Consider the following 6,781-nt stretch of genomic DNA (forward strand, 5'->3'; position numbering starts at 1 on the left):
TCTTACACAGTTCCTTGCTTTTTATTATTTAATTTTAATATTACTCTAACAAATTAAGCTGACTATGTAGACAGGTAAAGGTAAATGAAAGTTCTCCGGAGTTTCAGGTTTGTTTTGAGCATACACACCCTGGAGGCTTTTCTAGTTTCAGAGGACTTTAGTGAATCAGGATGAAAACAATAGGATCTAGGAAGAAATTTGTTTAATGAACTGCATCACACACACACCACACACACACACACACACACACACACACACACAAAAGATAAAATACTATCAGGTAATGTCCACAGAACTACTGGCATAAGTATATGTATTAAATAATGCAATACACTGGAACTTTTCTCATAGTAAGGGGAACAATATTTTTAGAGCTATCCATGAGACTCTATTAATATGGAGAGAGGCCACAGAACTAAAGCAATTTGAAACATGATAAAGTAGGGATGCTACCAGCTGTATTCTAAGAATCTGATTTGCTGAATCCAGGCAAGTGTTTTGTGTGAATATACAAATGAATGCTTGATACATGCACCACTGAATACGTGTGCCTATAGCAAGGCATGAGTTTTATTAAATCTGTAAGAATACCTTCAGCAGTTGCACACATTTACTCAACTGCAATTTGAGAATTGCACACAGTCCTCTTTGCTGAGAGGGATTTTGGATTTAAGGACTCCTGAGGTCACATGCTAGGATGCACGTAGACTGTAGACTTGAATTATGTTCTTATTTGTTAGGTAGGTAGGAATGGGGTTTGACTATTCATAGTATCAAGAGGTCTTTTGATTTCCCCTTCACAGTCAGAGAATATCTGAAATTGGAAGGGATTTCCTCAAGTCACCTGTTCCATGCTCCTGTTCAAGCAGGGTTACCTACAGCACGTTGCCCAGGTCTATGTCCATATGGTTTCTGAATAGCTTAAAGGGTGGAGACTCCACAGCCTCTGTGCAGTCTGTTCCAATGTTTGGTCACCCTTATACAGTGAGGGTAAGTGTCACCCAGTAAAAGTTTTTCCTTAGGTTATGAAAGAACCACCTATGTTCCAGCTTGTACCCATTGCCTCTTGTCGTGTCACTGTACCACTGAATAAAGCCTGGCTTGGTCTTCGTTGCACCTTCTCTTCAGATATTTGGACACATTGATGAGATCCCACCTGAGCATTCTTTTTACTAGACCAAACAGCTTTTCTATCAGCCTTTCCCTCAGTCTTTCCTCACAGGGGAGATGCTTCTGTTCTTTAATCATCTTTATGGCCTTTGAAGCCCTGGATTCTTTCCAGGAGTCTTTCCTGGACTCTTTCTATTTACTGGAACTGGGCACAGTACTCCTGGTGTGGTCTCACTCATGCCGAGTAGAGGGGTAAGATCACCTCCCTCAGCCTTCTAGCAGACTTCCTTCTGTTACACCTGAGGACAGCATTCCTTCGTAACAAGAGCACACTGATGTCTCATGTTCAACTTGTCTATCAGGATCTCCAGGTTCTTTCCTGCAAAACTATTTTCCATACAGTTGGCCCCCAGTATATACTGCTGTATGAGGTTGTTCCTCTTCAAGTATAGGATTTACTCTTCCCCTTATTGACCTGTATCAGGTCTGGCTGAGATGGAGTTAACTTTCCCTGCAGCAGCCCATACGGTGCTGTGCTCTGCACTTGTAGCTAGAACAGCCCTGGTATCACACAAATGTTTTTTCTGCAGCTTACCAGTGCTGGCACAGCACCCAGACACCCTCCAAATCCCCCAGAGTCAGTAGGCTGGGGGTGGGCAAGAAGTGGGGTGGGGACATTACCAGGGTAGCTGACCTGAACCTACCAAAAGGATATTCCATACCGTATGATGTCACATTCAGCAATAAAAGGGGAAAAAGGGGAAGGAAGAGGTGGGGCTCTCATTTTGATGACATCTGTCCTCCCCAACAACTGCTATGTGTACTGAGGCCCTACTTCCCAGGACATGGCTGAACATCACTTGTTGATGAGAAGTAGAGAATATTTTTTTTTTCCTATTCCTGTGTGTGTTTTTCACAACGAGGGCCCTCCCCTCCCCTCTTCTTCCTGTTTCCACCTTTTATTGCTGAGTGTGACATCATATGGTATGGAATATCCCTTTGGTTGGTTTAGGTCAGCTGCCCTGGTGATGTTTCTCTTCTCACCTTTTGCCCACCCCCTAGGAGGGTTAGAGAGAGTCCTGATGGTGTGCCAGCACTGCTCAGCAGTAGACACAACACTGGTGTGATAACACTGCTGTTCCAGCTACAAGTGCAGAGCACAGCACTGTATGGGCTGCTGCTGCAGGGAAAGTTAACATTCCATCCAGATCCAGTCCACTGTGCTTCTGTGCATCCTTTCCCTTCCCCCCCCCACCTTTTTTTTTTTCTTTTCTTTTTTTTTTTTTTTCTTTGCCCCTTCCTCCTTTTCCCTTTAATTAAGGATAATTATATCATAATCACAACCCCCGTGAGCCTTATTTTCTTTCCAGCATACTGCATTCTTCCCTCACTCTTCTTTTGAGGAGGGGGAGTGAGAAAAACATTATGGTGGAGTTTGGCTGCCCAGCTGGGTAAAAGCACCACACTACCTCATGTAGTTCTGTCAGCTCACTTGTCCAGCCTATTGAGGTCCATTTGTGGTCTGTTGGCCAGTCCTTCCAGTTTTGTGTTGTCAGCAAACCTCCTGAGGATACACTCTGCCCCATCATAGAGATTATTAATGAAGACATTGAACTGTACTGGACCCAGTAATGACCCCTGGGGTACATTGCTATTTACTGGCTTCCAGACAGACTTTGAACCACTGATCACCACCGTCTGGGCCTGGCAATCCACCTCACTGTCTGCTCATACAGCCCATATTTCATCACCTTTTCTATGAGGATCTTATGTGAAACAGAGTTGAAATCCTTACTGAGGTCAAGGTAGGCAATATCCTCTGCTTTCTTCCCATTTACCAAATGAGTCATTTCATCCTAGAAGGTTATCGGGTTGGTAAAGCATGACTTACACTTTGTGGATGCATCCTGCTTACTCTCAATCACCTTCCTGTCTTTCACATGCCTGGAAGTGGTTTCCAGGATTAGCTGCTTCACTGCCTTCCCAAGCACTGAGGTAAGGCTGGCTGATCTGTCGTTCCCTGGGTCCTCTTTGTCCTTTTTGAAGATAGAAATGACCATTTTCTTCAGTTTGTTTGATGCATAAGTCACTTGAATAAGGGAGGAAATATTTGAGGGCTACGAATGACAACAACTTCCATCAGCTGCTTGAGCAAGACAGCTAAGCAGGGGTGAACACAGGGTTCAGACACTTAAATTTTGTCATCTATTGCCTTTTTAGATGTGCTAGGGTCTCATGCCTGATATCCAGCTGCTTCTTCAAAAGATCTCTGTCTGATATGGGTCTTATGTCATAACAGCTAGTCCCAAACAATTGTTCTAGGGTCAAAATGGTACAAAATCCCCACAGTTAGGCATTTGAAACACTCTCCAAGTGTCTTCCAGGTTACTATCTTTCTGAGCTCCCCAGAAGATGTGAAGTTGCACTACTTTACAGACTAGACTACATGCACAGCTGTAGTGGGTTTACGTGGCAAGGTTTTGGTAGCAGGGAGCCATAGGGGTGGTTTCTGTGAGAAAGATCTAGAAGCTGCCCCATGTTTGGGAAGGGCCCCATTGTTTTCCAGAGCTGAGCCAATAAGTGATGTTGTTTTGCGCCTCTGTGAGAGCATATTTAAGACAGGGAAAAAACGCTGCGCCAGACAGCAGCCGGGAGTGAGAAACAGCCTGCAGGTGCCAAGGTCAGTGTAGAAGGAGGGGGAGAGGTGCTCCAGGCGCCGGAGCAGAAGTCCCCTGCGGCCTGTGGTGAGGACCATGGTGAAGCAGGATGTCCCCCTGCAGCCCATGGAGTACCACGGTGGAGCAGGGTTCCATGCTGCAGCCCGTGGAGGAGGCCACGGTGGAGCAGGTGGCCCTGCACCAACGGAGGCTGCTGCCTGTGGAAGACCCCTGCTGGAGCAGATTCCGGGCTGGACCTGTAGCCTGTGGAGAGGAGCCCACGCAGGAGTAGGTGATCTGGCAGGAGCTGCTGCCCGTAGGGGAGCCAGGTTGGAGCAGTTTTCTCCTGAGGGATGGACCCTGTGGTACGGACCCATATCTGGAGCAGTTCTGGAAGAGCTGCTGCCTGTGGGAAGCCCACGCCGGATCAGTTCATCAAGGACTGCATCCCGTGGGTGGGACCCCACAGCACAGGGGACGAGAGTGACCGCGAAGGAGCGGCAGAGAAGAAGTGCTGTAGACTGACCATAACCCCCATTCCCCGTTCCCCTGTGCCGCTCGGGGGGAGGAGGTGGAAGAGGGTGGATGGGGGGGAAGGTGCTTTTGTTTTTTTTTTTTTTCTTTGTTTTCTCACTTCTCTCGCTTGTTAGTTGTAGGCAATAAATCTTACTATCTCCTTATGCCGAGTCTGTTTTGCCCGTTACAGTAATTATTGCGTGATTTTCTCGTCCTTATCTCAATCCTTGAGCCCTTTTCACATATTTTCTCCCCATTCCTCTTTGAGGAGGGGGAGTGAGAGAGCGGCTGTGGTGGAGCTCGGCTGCCCACTCGAGCAGAACCACGACAACAGCTCATAAAAATGAACATTATGATAGAAGACGCTCTTCTGTGATTTTCTTTCTAAGCTGTTTTTTTATGTCAGTCACATAGGAATTTTCTCATTGAATAGTATGAGATTATTATATTATTATCAGAAGGTTTACAGTTCTCTACAGTTTCTAAGAATTACTGTGCATCGAGTATGCTACCTTCAAGTCGTATTTTCATTTTTTCAATTGTACTATGATACAAAATCTCTATATTCCAATGGTATTTCATTTAGATAATCCCATCTGTTTTAAGTCTCACCTTGTCCAACATATTTCAAATTTCTCCAGCAATTTTGTACTGCCAGTTTTGCTGACTAATAAAAATGTTAATTTGCCATGAGTTATCATGCTTTTGCTATTATAGGTAGGAATTTCATACACATTACAGTGTTATTAAAATCTTTACAATGACAATTTTTTGTTGAATTAGGCTTAAAATGATAATATGCTGCCATTCTAGGCTTTAAAAATGTAAGTGTTCTTAATAATTGTATTGTGTGTTGAATTTATAGCAATTTATTTCAATTTAGCAACTCACCTAGCCAAAAAAACATAGAATATAATCACCATGCAGAAAAGAAGAAATACATCTGGATTCGAGTTACTATTTTGCTAGTGTCTCAGCTTTATCTGAAATTTCCTCACGTGGTTGTAGCTTTTACCTTGTACCTACCTCTCTTGTACATTTATAAAAAGCAGAGTAGAGAAGCAGCATCAAGAATGTTAAATAGGGAAAAATCAGTAATGGCAAAATGACCATTCATTGAAAACACCAAATTAGAGCTGTGCATGTAGTGAAAGTGACAGAGAGTAGCAGACAGTGCTGAAATGTACACGTCAAGGTTGTGCTCTGACAGCTCTGACAAGCAGCACCAGCCAGAACTCCCATCAATCAGGAATTCTCGCCAGAGGTTGCAAACACTGAATTCATTTTGTGAAGTAATCACTATTTGCTAGCCAACAGAATTAAATTGTCTAATTTGTTTTTAGACATAACCTCACCTGATCTTTGAACCTAAGGCTTCTGTTGTTGCTAATAATATCTGTTTATTGTATTCTGCTAACACCCAATTGTAGTAAATGCTCTGCAAATACCCTGCTGGAAACAACCCTTGCACAAAATAACCTGCAGCCTAATTCGATATTAATTCGATCAGTGCATATGATAAACGAAAGAGGAAGAGAGATCTTGAATTTGACTATTAACTAAAGTAGTACATTATTCAAACAGGTGAAAGGTAAAAGAAAAGTCACTTTAATCAATAAACTTGTGAATAATGGTTACTGAAAGGAAGTGTGCAATGTAGTCAGAAAAGTTATGCAAGTTAAGCTTGTAGAAAATGAAAAAAAACTTATGATCAACAGTGTCCAGAGAGCTTGTTGATGCTGCAAAAATCACCATAATCTCAGCATAAATGTTTTTGAGATGAAAAAAAATCTATATAATGAACCATCTGTTACATGATTCAATACCTTTCTAGACATTACTTCTCTGGACAGCATTCTGCATCTGCTCAGTATTTGCTTTTACACTTCTTCCCAAAACGTTTCTACATAGGCATTTAAATAGCCTTACAGAATCACAGAATCACAGAATTTCTAGGTTGGAAGAGACCTCAAGATCATCGAGTCCAACCTCTGACCTAACACTAACAGTCCCCACTAAACCATATCCCTAAGCTCTACATCTAAATGTCTTTTAAAGACTTCTAGGGATGGTGACTCCACCACCTCCCTGGGCAGCTTGTTCCAATGCCTAACAACCCTTTCAGTAAAGAAGTTCTTCCTAACATCTAACTGAAAACTCCCCTGGCGCAACTTAAGCCCATTCCCCCTCATCCTGTCACCAGGCACGTGGGAGAACAGACCAACTCCCACCTCGCTACAGCCTCCCTCGAGGTACCTATAGAGAGCGATAAGGTCGCCCCTGAGCCTCCTCTTCTCCAGGCTGAACAAGCCCAGCTCCCTCAGCCGCTCCTCGTAGGACTTGTTCTCCAGGCACCTCACCAGCTTTGTCGCCCTTCTCTGCACCCGCTCAAGCACCTCGCTGTCCTTCTGGTAGCAAGGGGCCCAAAACTGAACACAGTACTCGAGGTGTGGCCTCACCAGAGCCGAGTACAGGGGGATGATCACCTCCCTAGTCCT

Source organism: Aythya ferina, assembly GCF_964211825.1.
Source record: "Aythya ferina genome assembly, chromosome: 1".
In the NCBI taxonomy this organism is placed as follows: domain Eukaryota; kingdom Metazoa; phylum Chordata; class Aves; order Anseriformes; family Anatidae; genus Aythya; species Aythya ferina.